Source organism: Carassius gibelio, chromosome B25, assembly GCF_023724105.1.
Source record: "Carassius gibelio isolate Cgi1373 ecotype wild population from Czech Republic chromosome B25, carGib1.2-hapl.c, whole genome shotgun sequence".
NCBI lineage: Eukaryota > Metazoa > Chordata > Actinopteri > Cypriniformes > Cyprinidae > Carassius > Carassius gibelio.
In genome coordinates, this window is record NC_068420.1 from 824,658 (window position 1) to 847,665 (window position 23,008).

Genomic DNA, 23,008 nt, shown 5'->3' on the forward strand with positions numbered 1-23,008 from the left:
GTGTGTTGACAGAAAGATGTGTTCTATTTTGAAATTAAGATTTAGTATAAATTTAACAAAATGTGTTTTCGAGAAGAAAATTATCCATTTGGCCAATTGTGTTTTGTAGGTGTGAGTCTGTGTTAAGAGTTTAGAAAAAGTATCTAAAGTATGGGTAAGCGCTTGTAAGCGATTGAAAAAAAACTGTAATAGCATTTATTAATCAAAACAGTCAATTGAAGTCTGCAAACCCACAGCAGGGCTGATATGCAAGCATCTCATCTGCAGCGAGTCAGTCAGAGACAGTGCTGTGGGGGAAGGGCGCGCGCGCGATCAGAGAGTGCTGTGGGGGAAGGGCGGCTGATCACAGTATGAGCAGCAGAAGCAGATCTCAGCTAGGGCTAGGGATAGGGCTAGGGCTATAAAATCAAAGTAAGAACAAATAAATATGTTAACAAACATTTAAACGTGCCAGATTAATTCATGATTCTTTTAAACACTTTTTGTTATTTTGTATGACAATAACTGCTCTCTCTCTCTCTCTCTCTCTCTCTCTCTCTCTCTCTCTCTCTATATATATATATATCATTTCTTGAATAATTCTTAAGATTTGCAAACCAGTGAGTGCATTTTTCAAAACAATTGGTACAAACCCAGACAAAAACAAAGCCTGTAACTTGCTCAATATCCTTAATACAATATCAATGAACATCAGTGCCATCAGAATGACAAGTCCTTGTGTCATTGTTTACAAACATGATAGTCAAAATGCTTTGTCATTTTGTCAATATAACAGTGAACTATCATTCAAAAAGTGAAACTTGTATATTATATTCATTCATTACACACAGACTGATATATTTCAAATATGTTTCTTTTAATTTTGATGATTATAACTGACAACTACGTAAAATCCCAAATTCAGTATCTCAGAAAATTTGAATATTACTTAAGACCAATACAAAGAAAGGATTTTTAGAAATGCTGGCCAACTGAAAGGTATGAGCATGAAAAGTATGAGCATGTACAGCACTCAATACTTAGTTGTGTCTCTTTTGTCTGAATGACTGCAGCAATGCGGCGTGGCATGGAGTCAATCAGTCTGTGGCACTGCTCAGGTGTTATGAGAGACCAGGTTACTCTGATAGTGGCCTTCAGCTCTTCTGCATTCCTGGGTCTGACATGTCACATCTTCCTCTTCACAATACCCCATAGAAGACAAGTTTGCTGGCCAATTAAGAACAGGGATACAATGGCCCTTAAATCAGGTACTGCTTTGGCAGTGTGTGCTGGTGCCACATCCTGTTGGAAAATGAAATCTGCATCTCCATAAAGTTGATCAGCAGCAGGAAGCATGAAGTGCTCTAAAACTTCCTGGTATACGGCTGCGTTGACCTTGGACCTCAGAAAACACAATGGACCAACACCAGCAGATGACATGGCCCCACAAACCATCACTGACTGTGGAAACTTTACACTGGACCTCAAGCAACGTGGATTGTGTGCCTCTCCATTCTTCCTCCAGACTCTGGGACCTTGGTTTCCAAAGGAAATGCAAAAGTTACTTTCATTAGAGAACATAACTTTGGACCACTCAGCAGCAGTCCAGTCCTTTTTGTCTTTAGCCCAGGTGAGACGCTTCTGAGTGTTCAAGAGTGGCTTGACACCAGGAATGCGACAGCTGAAACCCATGTCTTGCATATGTCTGTGCGTGGTGGTTCTTGAAGCACTGACTCCAGCTGCAGTCCACTCTTTGTTTATCTCCCCCACAGTTTTGAATGGGTTTTTTTTCACTATCCTCTCCAGGATGTGGTTATCCCTATAGAGCTGGTAAGTCCCGCCCCCTCCGTAAAACCCCACTGGACCTCAAAGTTGAAAAACTGTCAATGCAAATGGGATTAATTTCATTAATGGGAGAAAATAATTATTTTCTGGTCCCGTTTGAATTGTGACATGAATGTGAACATATGTTGTCTGTGAATTTTTTATATAATCTTTCGTGTGAAGAATGTTACAATTTAGCAGGTAGAAGTTTGATAGGGGTAGACTTTTTGTGACAGCACTTTGTGGACTACAACTCTTTGCTGCTTTCGACATGTTTGAAACGTCAACAACACTAGCACATGGCTCTAGCTCACGGATCCCGCTAAACATGGCTGTGTCTTTGGTGCACTTCACCACCTTCTTTCAGGGAGAGGACAAAATCTTTGAGGTTGGCGAAAACCACAGGTAAGTCAACTTTATGGGGTGACGTCACATAGGCGACATGTAGTCTTTCTCGTTATGTCCTTTCCACAACTGCTAGCCGATAAATCATACCATATACTGTCACTGTTCACATTCATAGCACAATTCAAACGGGACCAGAAAATAATTATTTTCTCCCATTCACTTGCATTGACGGTTTTTCAACTTTAAGGTCCAGCTGGGTTTTACGGAAGGGGCGGGACTTACCAGCTCTATTGCTTGTACACTTTTTTTCTACCACATCTTTTCCTTCCCTTCGCCTTTTTATTAATGTGCCGGGACACAGAGCTCTGTGAACAGCCAGCCTATTTAGCTATGACCTTTTGTGTCTTGCCCTCCTTGTGCAAGGTGTGGTCATCTTTTGGACAACTGTCAAGTCAGCAGTCTTCCCCAAGATTGTGTAGCCTACAGAACTATTGAGAGACGATTTAAATGTTTTGAGTTAATTAACTGATTAGAGTGTGGCACCAGGTGTCTTCAATATTGAACCTTTTCACAAAATTCTAATTTGGGATTTTCCTTAGTTGTCAGTTATTATCATCAAAATTAAAAGAAATAAACATTTGAAATATATCAGTCTGTGTGTAATGAATGAATATAATATAGAAGTTTCACTTTTTGAATGGAATTAGTGAAATAAATCAACTTTTTGATGATATTCTAATCATATGACCAGCACCTGTATACTTTGTATAAGTGTTTTTTACATTATGCCTCTGGGATAGGCAACTTCGGTCCTGGAGGGCCATTGTCCTGCAGAGTTGAGCTCCATCCCTAATTAAACACACATGAACAAGGCAATCAATGTTTTCAGGATTACTAGATATATACAGGCAGGTGAGTTTTTATCTGGGCTGGAGCTAAACTCTGCAGGACAGTGGCCCTCCAGGACCGGAGTTGCCAATGTAAAATGCAAGTAGACTGCTGTAATATATAATGTAAATATGCTGTATTGCACGACTACAGTATAGTGAACACTGTGTGATTGCACACCTGTTCAAGGACTATGCATTAATTGTGGGGGGAGAGAAACGGTAGAGCATATATTAATAGAATGTGAAGCATACAGAACAGAACGAATCATGCTGTTAGAACAAGTTAAAGAATTAGGTTACACACATTTATCAGTAGAGGGTTTACTTTCCTTTTCTGCATCAAAATCATCAGCATGGCCAGCATGAGATACCTTAAAGAAACAGACTTATTTAATCGAATTTAAGAATAACCAAGAATATATATATATATATATATATATATATATATATATATATATATATATATATATATATATATATATATATATATATATATATATATATATATATATATATATATATATCATTATTATTATTATTATATATTTTTTTTCAATACATATTAGTAGAAATCCGCATTGAAGCTCCACACCCCAAACAGTTGGTGGCGGTAATGCACCAAATTGGTATGCCAACCGCCAATAAAAGAAGAAGAAGCACACCTGTTCAAATGTTTTAATGACTGAGGACACACACGGTTGTTCTCCCAACATTCAGCTCACCTTTTGACCCGCTTCGGCCATAAGGTCATGATATTGAGAACATGATAGTGGCCCTTATTTCTTCAGAATCTTGTCCTCTTCTACCTCTTCCTCTGTTTTACCTCTGTATTCTTCCACCACACATCCTTACTTCTTCCATGCTGTTCACCCTGTTTGTACCTTGTTGTTCTTACATTACCAGAGTGTGTAACACTGTGTTGTGTTGTGCTCTGTCTGTATGCTTCTCAGATGAAGCTTAATGAGATGCACTCTGAGCTATTTTAAGGAACTGGTGGATTATTGGATGATCGAATGCTTTACATTCCCCTTCATTAGTGAAAATCAGAATTCACCTCTGCAATTCAACAATTCAGGAAAAAAATGTCTAAGAGAAGTGTATAGAAAATTTGCTTGACAGTTTATGACAACTACTATTCTGCATTTAATGACTTAATGAATTAATACCTAAATGTTTTGGGGAGTAAGACTTGGGAGAATTCAGCAGAGAACCATACATTTTGATCAACATGGCATTTGATAATGTAAGAAACAGATAAAACGTGTACATAATCAGTTGCATTTGTAATTTGTTCAAATGATGAGCAATTGCTTTTGAGGTGCACAAGTAAGTAGATAACGTGGAGGTTGAATAAGAATTTTAGTCGTGATCTGAGAAATGCCCCAAAGCGACTAAGAAAAACTTCAAATATAATTAATAGAATATAAAATAAAAAGATGTTTGCTGTACCTTCTTTCCTCTATATAAAAATATAATATAATATAAAGTAATATAATGCAATGTAATGTCATATAATATAATTATATAATAAATGAAGGAATATAATGTAATGTAATATAATTAATATAATATATAATGTAATATAAAATAATATAATATTATATAACATAAAGAGAATGTTTGCTTGTTTGCTGTAAGTGAATGTGTTGCTCTGGTTACAGACGCGCGTGCTCTGGGTGGGGGAGGGGCCTGGCTGCGCTGTCAGGGAAATGGCAGGACGCAAAGTTGGAGAAAACACTTAAAACAAATAACATCACTTATAAAAGCAAGCGAATCTGCCTGTTTTCACATATTTTAATTGCTTGTATATTTTTATTGAATAAACTCAGATGTATATCACCACACCCACAATAACAGATTTAAACAGTTGCCCCTCCGCTTTTGGAAGGAAATATGTTACTTTTCAAATTCACATGATGTATTGTGTCTGTCCCTTCCCGCGTCAAACTCGTTCCTACAGCATTAATATCCGATGTAAGTGCTGTAGTCATGGTGACGCGGGGCAGCGCGATCTTTACACACACACGGAGCAGACTCTGATGCGAGAGAAAAACGCGAGGATTAAAAGTTGTAAAACATGCTAATATGAATCGCGAGAGCTCCTGCTGCTCAATGCATATTGGTCTAATCTTATTTAATACTAATTATTGGGAATTTATCTGTAATTTAATGTGGATTATCTGTCAATTCATTCACAATCAACATGTTTTTTGCCTCCGCCATCTTTATTGATGACGTATTGGCCTCTGATTGGTCAGATTACCAAGTCCCGCTCCCATAGCGGCTTCCTGCGCTCTGATTGGCCAGAATCCCCAAAGTGTGTATCTTTTCCGGAAGTGCAGTACTCCTAGAGGGCGCTGTGTTATACACACTTTAGTGGGGGGGCATACACACTTCAGGTACACAAATCAATTAAAAGTGATTTTTTGGGACAAGTGAGATTTTAAGCCTGGAAACCATTTTAGAGCATGCTGAATGCCACTGTATAGTCAAACAAATGAGGACATACAAAATGTCCTCAATTTTTTGGGTGGTCCTCAGTTTACTGGTGTGTATTCTGGTGAATGTACCCAAAAGTGATATAAGTAAGTGCACGCACACACACACACACACGCACCCACCCACACACACACACACACACACACTACCTGTCAGAGTTTGGGACACGCGTGAGGACCAAACACAGCAGAATGGTAGGAAACTTCACTCCTCTTATTATTTCTCTTTTACTATAGCGATTTATTTTTAAATACGTCACCTGAGTCTTTCATATAGCTGTAGATTTAATAGAGAAATAGTTATTTTTTTACATTTTTTGGTCAAGTTTTCAGCTCGGGACCTCGGAGCCTGTTCGCGACTCGGTTGATTTAGATCGGCACTTCGGAGCCTGTTCGCGACTCGGTTGATTCAGATCTGCAATTCGGAGCATGTTCGCGACTCGGTAAATCTTTATCCTTTCTTTTTTGATAAGAAATTGTATTCTTTATTAGATTTTAGAATCTTTTATTCAGGATGTGTTAAATTGATAAGAAGTGAAATCAAAGATTTATATTATTAGAAGAGATTTATATTTGGAATAAACGCTGTTCTTTAAAAAGTTATACATCTAAGAATCCTGAAAAAAGTATCGCAGATTCCAAAATAATATTTTATTCAGATCGGCACTTAGGAGCATGTTCGCGACTCGGTTGATTCAGATTGGCACTTCGGAGCATGTTCGTTACTCTGTTGATTTTTTTAAAATCATTTTAAAAGTTTTAAAATTGCTTGTTTTATTTTTGTAATAATTTTTCTTTATGATTATTTTACTTTCTTTTATGTAAAGCACTTTGAATTACCATTGTGCATGAAATGTGCTATATAAATAAACTTGCCTTGCCTAGTGTGTTAGTGAGCTTACACACACACACACTCACACGCACCCACCCACACACACACACACACACTACCGGTCAGAGTTTGGGACACGCGTGAGGACCAAACACAGCAGAATGGTAGGAAACTTCACTCCTCTTATTATTTCTCTTTTACTATAGCAATTTATTTTTAGATACGTGATCTGAGTCTTTCATAGAGTTGTAGATTTAATAGAGAAATATAATTATTTTTTACATTCTTTGGTAAAGTTTTCAAATCGGGACTTCTTAGCCTTTTCGCGACTCAGTTGATTCAGTTCGGCAATTCGGAGCATGTTTGCGACTAGGTTGATAGGTTTATTCAGATCGGCACTTCGGAGCCTGTTCCACCTCGGTTGATTCAGATCGGCAATTCGGAGCATATTCGCGACTCGGTTGATCGGTTGATTCAGATCGGCACTTCGGAGCATGTTCGCGACTCGGTTGATCGGTTGATTCAGATCGGCACTTCGGAGCATGTTCGCGAATTGGTTGATCGGTTGATTCAGATCTGCACTTCGGAGCATGTTCGCGACTCGGTTGATTCAGATCGGCACTTCGGAGCATGTTCGCTACTCTGTTGATTTTTTTATCATTTTAAAAGTTTTAAAATTGCTTGTTTTATTTTTGTTATAATTTTTCTTTATGATTATTTTACTTTCTTTTATGTAAAACACTCTGAATTACCATTTTGCATGAAATGTGCTATATAAATAAACTTGCTTGGCCTAGTATGTTAGTGGGCTCATACACACACACACATACGCACACACACACACACACACACACACACTACCAGTCAGCGTTTGGGATCAGAATGATTTTTATTGTTTTTTACAGGAATTTATTTTACTCATCAAGACAGCATTTATTTGATCAAAAATACTGGAAAACATGTAATATTGTGAAATATTATTAAATTTTTTCTATTTTAATATACATGAAAGTGTAATTTATTCATGTGATGTGCAGCTATATTTTCAGCATCATTCCTCCAGTCTTCAGTGTCACATGATCTTCAGAAATCGGAATAATATAATGATTTATTATTAGAATTATCAACAGTTTTGCTGATAAATATTATTTTGGAATCTGTGATACTTTTTTCAGGATTCTTTGATGAATAAAAAGTTAAAAAGAAGGGCATTTATTTAAAATATTAATATTTCCAAACAATATTCACTATAGTTCAATAGTTTGGGGTCAGTAAATTTTAAATAATTTTAAATAAAAGCTGTTCTTAAAAAAATTATGCATCGAAGAATCCTGTAAAAAGTATCGCAGATTCCAAAATAATATTTGGTAGCACAAATATTAATAGTTCTAAGAATAAATCATCATATTTTCATGATTTCTAAAGATCATGTGACACTGAAGACTGGAGGAGTGATGCTGAAAATACAGCTGCACATCACAGAAATAAATTATATTTTAAAGGATATTAAAATAGAAACCATTATTTTATATATTTTATTTTGATAATTTTGAATTATTACTGAAATACAACCTTTTTTTGTTTCAAACAGTTCATTGAACAATAATAAATGAAGTACCTGAAGCTGAAAATGATGTAAATGTATAATAATTAGCAACGATGATTAATTTAGCGCTGTAAATGCACGTGTGCTGGCAAGAGACGCGATGCGAGGACCAAACACAGCAGAACGGTAGGAAACTTCACTCCTCTCATTATTTCTCTTTTACTATAGCGATTTATTTTTAGATACGTGATCTGAGTCTTTCATATAGCTGTAGATTTAATAGAGAAATAGAGTTATTTTTTACATTCTTTGGTAAATTTTTCAGCTCGGGACCTCGGAGCCTGTTCGCGACTCGATTGATTTAGATCGGCACTTCGGAGCCTGTTCGCGACTCGGTTGATTCAGATCGGCAATTCGGAGCATGTTCGCGACTCGGTAAATCTTTATCCTTTCTTTTTTGATAAGAAATTGTATTCTTTATTAGATTTTAGAATCTTTTATTCAGGATGTGTTAAATTGATAAGAAGTGAAATCAAAGATTTATATTATTAGAAGAGATTTATATTTGGAATAAACGCTGTTCTTTAAAAAGTTATACATCTAAGAATCCTGAAAAAAGTATGGCAGATTCCAAAATAATATTTTATTCAGATCGGCACTTCGGAGCATGTTCGCTACTCTGTTGATTTTTTTAAATCATTTTAAAAGTTTTAAAATTGCTTGTTTTATTTTTGTAATAATTTTTCTTTATGATTATTTTACTTTCTTTTATGTAAAGCACTTTGAATTACCATTGTGCATGAAATGTGCTATATAAATAAACTTGCCTTGCCTAGTGTGTTAGTGAGCTTATACACACACACACACACACACACGCACCCACCCACACACACACACACACACACACACACACACACTACCTGTCAGAGTTTGGGACACGCGTGAGGACCAAACACAGCAGAATGGTAGGAAACTTCACTCCTCTTATTATTTCTCTTTTACTATAGCGATTTATTTTTAAATACGTGACCTGAGTCTTTTATATAGCTGTAGATTTAATAGAGAAATAGTTATTTTTTACATTTTTTGGTCAAGTTTTCAGCTCGGGACCTCGGAGCCTGTTCGCGACTCGGTTGATTTAGATCGGCACTTCGGAGCCTGTTCGCGACTCGGTTGATTCAGATCTGCAATTCGGAGCATGTTCGCGACTCGGTAAATCTTTATCCTTTCTTTTTTGATAAGAAATTGTATTCTTTATTAGATTTTAGAATCTTTTATTCAGGATGTGTTAAATTGATAAGAAGTGAAATCAAAGATTTATATTATTAGAAGAGATTTATATTTGGAATAAACGCTGTTCTTTAAAAGTTATACATCGAAGAATCCTGAAAAAAGTATCGCAGATTCCAAAATAATATTTTATTCAGATCGGCACTTAGGAGCATGTTCGCGACTCGGTTGATTCAGATTGGCACTTCGGAGCATGTTCGTTACTCTGTTGATTTTTTTAAAATCATTTTAAAAGTTTTAAAATTGCTTGTTTTATTTTTGTAATAATTTTTCTTTATGATTATTTTACTTTCTTTTATGTAAAGCACTTTGAATTACCATTGTGCATGAAATGTGCTATATAAATAAACTTGCCTTGCCTAGTGTGTTAGTGAGCTTACACACACACACACACACACGCACCCACCCACCCACACACACACACACACACTACCGGTCAGAGTTTGGGACACGCGTGAGGACCAAACACAGCAGAATGGTAGGAAACTTCACTCCTCTTATTATTTCTCTTTTACTATAGCAATTTATTTTTAGATACGTGATCTGAGTCTTTCATAGAGTTGTAGATTTAATAGAGAAATATAATTATTTTTTACATTCTTTGGTAAAGTTTTCAAATCGGGACTTCGGAGCCTTTTCGCGACTCAGTTGATTCAGATCGGCAATTCGGAGCATGTTTGCGACTAGGTTGATAGGTTTATTCAGATCGGCACTTCGGAGCCTGTTCCACCTCGGTTGATTCAGATCGGCAATTCGGAGCATATTCGCGACTCGGTTGATCGGTTGATTCAGATCGGCACTTCGGAGCATGTTCGCGACTCGGTTGATCGGTTGATTCAGATCGGCACTTCGGAGCATGTTCGCGAATCGGTTGATCGGTTGATTCAGATCTGCACTTCGGAGCATGTTCGCGACTCGGTTGATTCAGATCGGCACTTCGGAGCATGTTCGCTACTCTGTTGATTTTTTTATCATTTTAAAAGTTTTAAAATTGCTTGTTTTATTTTTGTTATAATTTTTCTTTATGATTATTTTACTTTCTTTCATGTAAAACACTCTGAATTACCATTTTGCATGAAATGTGCTATATAAATAAACTTGCTTGGCCTAGTATGTTAGTGGGCTCATACACACACACACACGCACACACACACACACTACCAGTCAGCGTTTGGGATCAGAATGATTTTTATTGTTTTTTACAGGAATTTATTTTACTCATCAAGACAGCATTTATTTGATCAAAAATACTGGAAAACATGTAATATTGTGAAATATTATTAAATTTTTTCTATTTTAATATACATGAAAGTGTAATTTATTCATGTGATGTGCAGCTATATTTTCAGCATCATTCCTCCAGTCTTCAGTGTCACATGATCTTCAGAAATCGGAATAATATAATGATTTATTATTAGAATTATCAACAGTTTTGCTGATAAATATTATTTTGGAATCTGTGATACTTTTTTCAGGATTCTTTGATGAATAAAAAGTTAAAAAGAAGGGCATTTATTTAAAATATTAATATTTCCAAACAATATTCACTATAGTTCAATAGTTTGGGGTCAGTAAATTTTAAATAATTTTAAATAAAACCTGTTCTTAAAAAAATTATGCATCGAAGAATCCTGTAAAAAGTATCGCAGATTCCAAAATAATATTTCGTAGCACAAATATTAATAGTTCTAAGAATAAATCATCATATTTTCATGATTTCTAAAGATCATGTGACACTGAAGACTGGAGGAATGATGCTGAAAATACAGTTGCACATCACAGAAATAAATTATATTTTAAAGGATATTAAAATAGAAACCATTATTTTATATATTTTATTTTGATAATTTTGAATTATTACTGAAATACAACCTTTTTTTGTTTCAAACAGTTCATTGAACAATAATAAATGAAGTACCTGAAGCTGACAATGATGTAAATGTATAATAATTAGCAAAGATGATTAATTTAGCGCTGTAAACGCGCGTGTGCTGGCAGGAGACGCGCTGCGAGGACCAAACACAGCAGAACGGTAGGAAACTTCACTCCTCTCATTATTTCTCTTTTACTATAGCGATTTATTTTTAGATACGTGATCTGAGTCTTTCATATAGATGTAGATTTAATAGAGAAATAGAGTTATTTTTTACATTCTTTGGTAAAGTTTTCAGCTCGGGACCTCGGAGCCTGTTCGCGACTCGGTTGATTTAGATCGGCACTTCGGAGCCTGTCCGTGACTCGGTTGATTCAGATCGGCAATTCGGAGCATGTTCGCGACTCGGTAAATCTTTATCCTTTTCTTTTTTTATAAGAAATTGTATTCTTTATTAGATTTTAGAATCTTTTATTCAGGATGTGTTAAATTTATAAGAAGTGAAATCAAAGATTTATATTATTAGAAGAGATTTATATTTGGAATAAACGCTGTTCTTTAAAAAGTTATACATCGAAGAATCCTGAAAAAAGTATCGCAGATTCCAAAATAATATTTTATTCAGATCTGCACTTCGGAGCATGTTCGCTACTCTGTTGATTTTTTTTAAAATCATTTTAAAAGTTTTAAAATTGCTTGTTTTATTTTTGTAATAATTTTTCTTTATGATTATTTTACTTTCTTTTATGTAAAGCATTTTGAATTACCATTGTGCATGAAATGTGCTATATAAATAAACTTGCCTTGCCTAGTGTGTTAGTGAGCTTATACACACACACACACTACCGGTCAGAGTTTGGGATCAGAATGATTTTTTATGTTTTTTACAGGAATTTATTTTACTCAACAAGACAGCATTTATTTGATCAAAAATACTGGAAAACATGTAATATTGTGTAATATTATTAACATTTTTCTATTTTAAAATACATGAAAGTGTAATTTATTCATGTGGTGTGCAGCTATATTTTTAGCATCATTCCTTCAGTCTTCAGTGTCACATGATCTTCAGAAATCAGAATAATATAATGATTTATTATTAGAATTATCAACAGTTTTGCTAATAAATATTATTTGGGAATCTGTGATACTTTTTCAGGATTATTTGATGAATAAACAGTTAAAAAGAAGGGCATTTATTTAAAATATATTTCCTAACAATATTCACTATAGTTCAATAGTTTGGGGTCAGTAAATTTTTAATAATTTTAAATAAACGCTGTTCTTAAAAAAAAATTATACATAGAAGAATCCTTACAAAAGTAACGCAGATTCCAAAATAATATTTGGTAGTACAACTATTAATAGTTCTAAGAATAAATCATCATATTTTCATGATTTCTAAAGATCATGTGACACTGAAGACTGGAGGAATGATGCTGAAAATACAGCTGCACATCACAGAAATAAATTATATTTTAAAGGCTATTAAAATAGAAACCATTATTTTATATATTTTATTTTGATTATTTTGAATTATTACTGAAATACAACCTTTTTTTGTTTCAAACAGTTCATTGATCAATAATAAATGAAGTACCTGAAGCTGACAATGATGTAAATGTATAATAATTAGCAAAGATGATTAATTTAGCGCTGTAAACGCGCCTGTGAGGGGCGGAGACACGCGTGAGGACCAAACACAGCAGAATGGTAGGAAACTTCACTCCTCTTATTATTTCTCTTTTACTATAGCGATTTATTTTTAGATACGTGATCTGAGTCTTTCATAGAGTTGTAGATTTAATAGAGAAATATAGTTATTTTTTACATTCTTTGGTAAAGTTTTCAGATCGGGACTTCGGAGCCTGTTCGCGACTCAGTTGATTCAGATCGGCAATTCGGAGCATGTTTGCCACTAGGTTGATAGGTTTATTCAGATCGGCACTTCGGAGCCTGTTCCACCTCGGTTGATTCAGATCGGCAATTCGGAGCATATTCGCGACTCGGTTGATCGGTTGATTCAGACCGGCACTTCGGAGCATGTTCGCGAATCGGTTGATCGGTTGATTCAGATCTGCACTTCGGAGCATGTTCGCGACTCGGTTGATTCAGATCGGCACTTCGGAGCATGTTCGCTACTCTGTTGATTTTTTAATCATTTTAAAAGTTTTAAAATTGCTTGTTTTATTTTTGTTATAATTTTTCTTTATGATTATTTTACTTTCTTTTATGTAAAACACTCTGAATTACCATTTTGCATGAAATGTGCTATATAAATAAACTTGCTTGGCCTAGTATGTTAGTGGGCTCATACACACACGCACATACGCACACACACACACACACTACCAGTCAGCGTTTGGGATCAGAATGATTTTTATTGTTTTTTACAGGAATTTATTTTACTCATCAAGACAGCATTTATTTGATCAAAAATACTGGAAAACATGTAATATTGTGAAATATTATTAAATTTTTTCTATTTTAATATACATGAAAGTGTAATTTATTCATGTGATGTGCAGCTATATTTTCAGCATCATTCCTCCAGTCTTCAGTGTCACATGATCTTCAGAAATCGGAATAATATAATGATTTATTATTAGAATTATCAACAGTTTTGCTGATAAATATTATTTTGGAATCTGTGATACTTTTTTCAGGATTCTTTGATGAATAAAAAGTTAAAAAGAAGGGCATTTATTTAAAATATTAATATTTCCAAACAATATTCACTATAGTTCAATAGTTTGGGGTCAGTAAATTTTAAATAATTTTAAATAAAAGCTGTTCTTAAAAAAATTATGCATCGAAGAATCCTGTAAAAAGTATCGCAGATTCCAAAATAATATTTGGTAGCACAAATATTAATAGTTCTAAGAATAAATCATCATATTTTCATGATTTCTAAAGATCATGTGACACTGAAGACTGGAGGAGTGATGCTGAAAATACAGCTGCACATCACAGAAATAAATTATATTTTAAAGGATATTAAAATAGAAACCATTATTTTATATATTTTATTTTGATAATTTTGAATTATTACTGAAATACAACCTTTTTTTGTTTCAAACAGTTCATTGAACAATAATAAATGAAGTACCTGAAGCTGAAAATGATGTAAATGTATAATAATTAGCAACGATGATTAATTTAGCGCTGTAAATGCACGTGTGCTGGCAGGAGACGCGATGCGAGGACCAAACACAGCAGAACGGTAGGAAACTTCACTCCTCTCATTATTTCTCTTTTACTATAGCGATTTATTTTTAGATACGTGATCTGAGTCTTTCATATAGCTGTAGATTTAATAGAGAAATAGAGTTATTTTTTACATTCTTTGGTAAAGTTTTCAGCTCGGGACCTCGGAGCCTGTTCGCGACTCGATTGATTTAGATCGGCACTTCGGAGCCTGTTCGCGACTCGGTTGATTCAGATCGGCAATTCGGAGCATGTTCGCGACTAGGTAAATCTTTATCCTTTCTTTTTTGAGAAGAAATTGTATTCTTTATTAGATTTTAGAATCTTTTATTCAGGATGTGTTAAATTGATAAGAAGTGAAATCAAAGATTTATATTATTAGAAGAGATTTATATTTGGAATAAACGCTGTTCTTTAAAAAGTTATACATCTAAGAATCCTGAAAAAAGTATGGCAGATTCCAAAATAATATTTTATTCAGATCGGCACTTCGGAGCATGTTCGCTACTCTGTTGATTTTTTTAAATCATTTTAAAAGTTTTAAAATTGCTTGTTTTATTTTTGTAATAATTTTTCTTTATGATTATTTTACTTTCTTTTATGTAAAGCACTTTGAATTACCATTGTGCATGAAATGTGCTATATAAATAAACTTGCCTTGCCTAGTGTGTTAGTGAGCTTATACACACACACACACACACACACACGCACTCACCCACACACACACACACACACACACACTACCTGTCAGAGTTTGGGACACGCGTGAGGACCAAACACAGCAGAATGGTAGGAAACTTCACTCCTCTTATTATTTCTCTTTTACTATAGCGATTTATTTTTAAATACGTGACCTGAGTCTTTTATATAGCTGTAGATTTAATAGAGAAATAGTTATTTTTTACATTTTTTGGTCAAGTTTTCAGCTCGGGACCTCGGAGCCTGTTCGCGACTCGGTTGATTTAGATCGGCACTTCGGAGCCTGTTCGCGACTCGGTTGATTCAGATCTGCAATTCGGAGCATGTTCGCGACTCGGTAAATCTTTATCCTTTCTTTTTTGATAAGAAATTGTATTCTTTATTAGATTTTAGAATCTTTTATTCAGGATGTGTTAAATTGATAAGAAGTGAAATCAAAGATTTATATTATTAGAAGAGATTTATATTTGGAATAAACGCTGTTCTTTAAAAGTTATACATCGAAGAATCCTGAAAAAAGTATCGCAGATTCCAAAATAATATTTTATTCAGATCGGCACTTAGGAGCATGTTCGCGACTCGGTTGATTCAGATTGGCACTTCGGAGCATGTTCGTTACTCTGTTGATTTTTTTAAAATCATTTTAAAAGTTTTAAAATTGCTTGTTTTATTTTTGTAATAATTTTTCTTTATGATTATTTTACTTTCTTTTATGTAAAGCACTTTGAATTACCATTGTGCATGAAATGTGCTATATAAATAAACTTGCCTTGCCTAGTGTGTTAGTGAGCTTACACACACACACACACACACACGCACCCACCCACACACACACACACACTACCGGTCAGAGTTTGGGACACGCGTGAGGACCAAACACAGCAGAATGGTAGGAAACTTCACTCCTCTTATTATTTCTCTTTTACTATAGCAATTTATTTTTAGATACGTGATCTGAGTCTTTCATAGAGTTGTAGATTTAATAGAGAAATATAATTATTTTTTACATTCTTTGGTAAAGTTTTCAAATCGGGACTTCGGAGCCTTTTCGCGACTCAGTTGATTCAGATCGGCAATTCGGAGCATGTTTGCGACTAGGTTGATAGGTTTATTCAGATCGGCACTTCGGAGCCTGTTCCACCTCGGTTGATTCAGATCGGCAATTCGGAGCATATTCGCGACTCGGTTGATCGGTTGATTCAGATCGGCACTTCGGAGCATGTTCGCGACTCGGTTGATCGGTTGATTCAGATCGGCACTTCGGAGCATGTTCGCGAATCGGTTGATCGGTTGATTCAGATCTGCACTTCGGAGCATGTTCGCGACTCGGTTGATTCAGATCGGCACTTCGGAGCATGTTCGCTACTCTGTTGATTTTTTTATCATTTTAAAAGTTTTAAAATTGCTTGTTTTATTTTTGTTATAATTTTTCTTTATGATTATTTTACTTTCTTTTATGTAAAACACTCTGAATTACCATTTTGCATGAAATGTGCTATATAAATAAACTTGCTTGGCCTAGTATGTTAGTGGGCTCATACACACACACACACGCACACACACACACACTACCAGTCAGCGTTTGGGATCAGAATGATTTTTATTGTTTTTTACAGGAATTTATTTTACTCATCAAGACAGCATTTATTTGATCAAAAATACTGGAAAACATGTAATATTGTGAAATATTATTAAATTTTTTCTATTTTAATATACATGAAAGTGTAATTTATTCATGTGATGTGCAGCTATATTTTCAGCATCATTCCTCCAGTCTTCAGTGTCACATGATCTTCAGAAATCGGAATAATATAATGATTTATTATTAGAATTATCAACAGTTTTGCTGATAAATATTATTTTGGAATCTGTGATACTTTTTTCAGGATTCTTTGATGAATAAAAAGTTAAAAAGAAGGGCATTTATTTAAAATATTAATATTTCCAAACAATATTCACTATAGTTCAATAGTTTGGGGTCAGTAAATTTTAAATAATTTTAAATAAAACCTGTTCTTAAAAAAATTATGCATCGAAGAATCCTGTAAAAAGTATCGCAGATTCCAAAATAATATTTCGTAGCACAAATATTAATAGTTCTAAGAATAAATCATCATATTTTCATGATTTCTAAAGATCATGTGACACTGAAGACTGGAGGAATGATGCTGAAAATACAGTTGCACATCACAGAAATAAATTATATTTCAAAGGATATTAAAATAGAAACCATTATTTTATATATTTTATTTTGATAATTTTGAATTATTACTGAAATACAACCTTTTTTTGTTTCAAACAGTTCATTGAACAATAATAAATGAAGTACCTGAAGCTGAAAATGATGTAAATGTATAATAATTAGCAACGATGATTAATTTAGCGCTGTAAATGCACGTGTGCTGGCAGGAGACGCGATGCGAGGACCAAACACAGCAGAACGGTAGGAAACTTCACTCCTCTCATTATTTCTCTTTTACTATAGCGATTTATTTTTAGATACGTGATCTGAGTCTTTCATATAGCTGTAGATTTAATAGAGAAATAGAGTTATTTTTTACATTCTTTGGTAAAGTTTTCAGCTCGGGACCTCGGAGCCTGTTCGCGACTCGATTGATTTAGATCGGCACTTCGGAGCCTGTTCGCGACTCGGTTGATTCAGATCGGCAATTCGGAGCATGTTCGCGACTAGGTAAATCTTTATCCTTTCTTTTTTGAGAAGAAATTGTATTCTTTATTAGATTTTAGAATCTTTTATTCAGGATGTGTTAAATTGATAAGAAGTGAAATCAAAGATTTATATTATTAGAAGAGATTTATATTTGGAATAAACGCTGTTCTTTAAAAAGTTATACATCTAAGAATCCTGAAAAAAGTATGGCAGATTCCAAAATAATATTTTATTCAGATCGGCACTTCGGAGCATGTTCGCTACTCTGTTGATTTTTTTAAATCATTTTAAAAGTTTTAAAATTGCTTGTTTTATTTTTGTAATAATTTTTCTTTATGATTATTTTACTTTCTTTTATGTAAAGCACTTTGAATTACCATTGTGCATGAAATGTGCTATATAAATAAACTTGCCTTGCCTAGTGTGTTAGTGAGCTTATACACACACACACACACACACACACGCACTCACCCACACACACACACACACACACACACTACCTGTCAGAGTTTGGGACACGCGTGAGGACCAAACACAGCAGAATGGTAGGAAACTTCACTCCTCTTATTATTTCTCTTTTACTATAGCGATTTATTTTTAAATACGTGACCTGAGTCTTTTATATAGCTGTAGATTTAATAGAGAAATAGTTATTTTTTACATTTTTTGGTCAAGTTTTCAGCTCGGGACCTCGGAGCCTGTTCGCGACTCGGTTGATTTAGATCGGCACTTCGGAGCCTGTTCGCGACTCGGTTGATTCAGATCTGCAATTCGGAGCATGTTCGCGACTCGGTAAATCTTTATCCTTTCTTTTTTGATAAGAAATTGTATTCTTTATTAGATTTTAGAATCTTTTATTCAGGATGTGTTAAATTGATAAGAAGTGAAATCAAAGATTTATATTATTAGAAGAGATTTATATTTGGAATAAACGCTGTTCTTTAAAAGTTATACATCGAAGAATCCTGAAAAAAGTATCGCAGATTCCAAAATAATATTTTATTCAGATCGGCACTTAGGAGCATGTTCGCGACTCGGTTGATTCAGATTGGCACTTCGGAGCATGTTCGTTACTCTGTTGATTTTTTTAAAATCATTTTAAAAGTTTTAAAATTGCTTGTTTTATTTTTGTAATAATTTTTCTTTATGATTATTTTACTTTCTTTTATGTAAAGCACTTTGAATTACCATTGTGCATGAAATGTGCTATATAAATAAACTTGCCTTGCCTAGTGTGTTAGTGAGCTTACACACACACACACACACACACGCACCCACCCACACACACACACACACTACCGGTCAGAGTTTGGGACACGCGTGAGGACCAAACACAGCAGAATGGTAGGAAACTTCACTCCTCTTATTATTTCTCTTTTACTATAGCAATTTATTTTTAGATACGTGATCTGAGTCTTTCATAGAGTTGTAGATTTAATAGAGAAATATAATTATTTTTTACATTCTTTGGTAAAGTTTTCAAATCGGGACTTCGGAGCCTTTTCGCGACTCAGTTGATTCAGATCGGCAATTCGGAGCATGTTTGCGACTAGGTTGATAGGTTTATTCAGATCGGCACTTCGGAGCCTGTTCCACCTCGGTTGATTCAGATCGGCAATTCGGAGCATATTCGCGACTCGGTTGATCGGTTGATTCAGATCGGCACTTCGGAGCATGTTCGCGACTCGGTTGATCGGTTGATTCAGATCGGCACTTCGGAGCATGTTCGCGAATCGGTTGATCGGTTGATTCAGATCTGCACTTCGGAGCATGTTCGCGACTCGGTTGATTCAGATCGGCACTTCGGAGCATGTTCGCTACTCTGTTGATTTTTTTATCATTTTAAAAGTTTTAAAATTGCTTGTTTTATTTTTGTTATAATTTTTCTTTATGATTATTTTACTTTCTTTTATGTAAAACACTCTGAATTACCATTTTGCATGAAATGTGCTATATAAATAAACTTGCTTGGCCTAGTATGTTAGTGGGCTCATACACACACACACACGCACACACACACACACTACCAGTCAGCGTTTGGGATCAGAATGATTTTTATTGTTTTTTACAGGAATTTATTTTACTCATCAAGACAGCATTTATTTGATCAAAAATACTGGAAAACATGTAATATTGTGAAATATTATTAAATTTTTTCTATTTTAATATACATGAAAGTGTAATTTATTCATGTGATGTGCAGCTATATTTTCAGCATCATTCCTCCAGTCTTCAGTGTCACATGATCTTCAGAAATCGGAATAATATAATGATTTATTATTAGAATTATCAACAGTTTTGCTGATAAATATTATTTTGGAATCTGTGATACTTTTTTCAGGATTCTTTGATGAATAAAAAGTTAAAAAGAAGGGCATTTATTTAAAATATTAATATTTCCAAACAATATTCACTATAGTTCAATAGTTTGGGGTCAGTAAATTTTAAATAATTTTAAATAAAACCTGTTCTTAAAAAAATTATGCATCGAAGAATCCTGTAAAAAGTATCGCAGATTCCAAAATAATATTTCGTAGCACAAATATTAATAGTTCTAAGAATAAATCATCATATTTTCATGATTTCTAAAGATCATGTGACACTGAAGACTGGAGGAATGATGCTGAAAATACAGTTGCACATCACAGAAATAAATTATATTTTAAAGGATATTAAAATAGAAACCATTATTTTATATATTTTATTTTGATAATTTTGAATTATTACTGAAATACAACCTTTTTTTGTTTCAAACAGTTCATTGAACAATAATAAATGAAGTACCTGAAGCTGACAATGATGTAAATGTATAATAATTAGCAAAGATGATTAATTTAGCGCTGTAAACGCGCGTGTGCTGGCAGGAGACGCGCTGCGAGGACCAAACACAGCAGAACGGTAGGAAACTTCACTCCTCTCATTATTTCTCTTTTACTATAGCGATTTATTTTTAGATACGTGATCTGAGTCTTTCATATAGATGTAGATTTAATAGAGAAATTGAGTTATTTTTTACATTCTTTGGTAAAGTTTTCAGCTCGGGACCTCGGAGCCTGTTCGCGACTCGGTTGATTTAGATCGGCACTTCGGAGCCTGTCCGCGACTCGGTTGATTCAGATCGGCAATTCGGAGCATGTTCGCGACTCGGTAAATCTTTATTCTTTTCTTTTTTTATAAGAAATTGTATTCTTTATTAGATTTTAGAATCTTTTATTCAGGATGTGTTAAATTTATAAGAAGTGAAATCAAAGATTTATATTATTAGAAGAGATTTATATTTGGAATAAACGCTGTTCTTTAAAAAGTTATACATCGAAGAATCCTGAAAAAAGTATCGCAGATTCCAAAATAATATTTTATTCAGATCTGCACTTCGGAGCATGTTCGCTACTCTGTTGATTTTTTTTTAAATCATTTTAAAAGTTTTAAAATTGCTTGTTTTATTTTTGTAATAATTTTTCTTTATGATTATTTTACTTTCTTTTATGTAAAGCATTTTGAATTACCATTGTGCATGAAATGTGCTATATAAATAAACTTGCCTTGCCTAGTGTGTTAGTGAGCTTATACACACACACACACTACCGGTCAGAGTTTGGGATCAGAATGATTTTTTATGTTTTTTACAGGAATTTATTTTACTCAACAAGACAGCATTTATTTGATCAAAAATACTGGAAAACATGTAATATTGTGTAATATTATTAACATTTTTCTATTTTAAAATACATGAAAGTGTAATTTATTCATGTGGTGTGCAGCTATATTTTTAGCATCATTCCTTCAGTCTTCAGTGTCACATGATCTTCAGAAATCAGAATAATATAATGATTTATTATTAGAATTATCAACAGTTTTGCTAATAAATATTATTTGGGAATCTGTGATACTTTTTTCAGGATTATTTGATGAATAAACAGTTAAAAAGAAGGGCATTTATTTAAAATATATTTCCTAACAATATTCACTATAGTTCAATAGTTTGGGGTCAGTAAATTTTTAATAATTTTAAATAAACGCTGTTCTTAAAAAAAAATTATACATCGAAGAATCCTTACAAAAGTAACGCAGATTCCAAAATAATATTTGGTAGTACAACTATTAATAGTTCTAAGAATAAATCATCATATTTTCATGATTTCTAAAGATCATGTGACACTGAAGACTGGAGGAATGATGCTGAAAATACAGCTGCACATCACAGAAATAAATTATATTTTAAAGGCTATTAAAATAGAAACCATTATTTTATATATTTTATTTTGATAATTTTGAATTATTACTGAAATACAACCTTTTTTTGTTTCAAACAGTTCATTGATCAATAATAAATGAAGTACCTGAAGCTGAAATGATGTAAATGTATAATAATTAGCAAAAATGATTAATTTAGCGCTGTAAACGCGCGTGTGAGGGGCGGAGACACGCGTGAGGACCAAACACAGCAGAATGGTAGGAAACTTCACTCCTCTTATTATTTCTCTTTTACTATAGCGATTTATTTTTAGATACGTGATCTGAGTCTTTCATAGAGTTGTAGATTTAATAGAGAAATATAGTTATTTTTTACATTCTTTGGTAAAGTTTTCAGATCGGGACTTCGGAGCCTGTTCGCGACTCAGTTGATTCAGATCGGCAATTCGGAGCATGTTTGCGACTAGGTTGATAGGTTTATTCAGATCGGCACTTCGGAGCCTGTTCCACCTCGGTTGATTCAGATCGGCAATTCGGAGCATATTCGCGACTCGGTTGATCGGTTGATTCAGATCGGCACTTCGGAGCATGTTCGCAACTCGGTTGATCGGTTGATTCAGATCGGCACTTCGGAGCATGTTCGCGAATCGGTTGATCGGTTGATTCAGATCTGCACTTCGGAGCATGTTCGCGACTCGGTTGATTCAGATCGGCACTTCGGAGCATGTTCGCTACTCTGTTGATTTTTTAATCATTTTAAAAGTTTTAAAATTGCTTGTTTTATTTTTGTTATAATTTTTCTTTATGATTATTTTACTTTCTTTCATGTAAAACTCTGAATTACCATTTTGCATTAAATGTGCTATATAAGTAAACTTGCTTGGCCTAGTATGTTAGTGGGCTCATACACACATACACACACGCACACACACACACACTACCAGTCAGCGATTGGGATCAGAATGATTTTTATTGTTTTTTACAGGAATTTATTTTACTCATCAAGACAGCATTTATTTGATCAAAAATACTGGAAAACATGTAATATTGTGAAATATTATTAAATTTTTTCTATTTTAATATACATGAAAGTGTAATTTATTCATGTGATGTGCAGCTATATTTTCAGCATCATTCCTCCAGTCTTCAGTGTCACA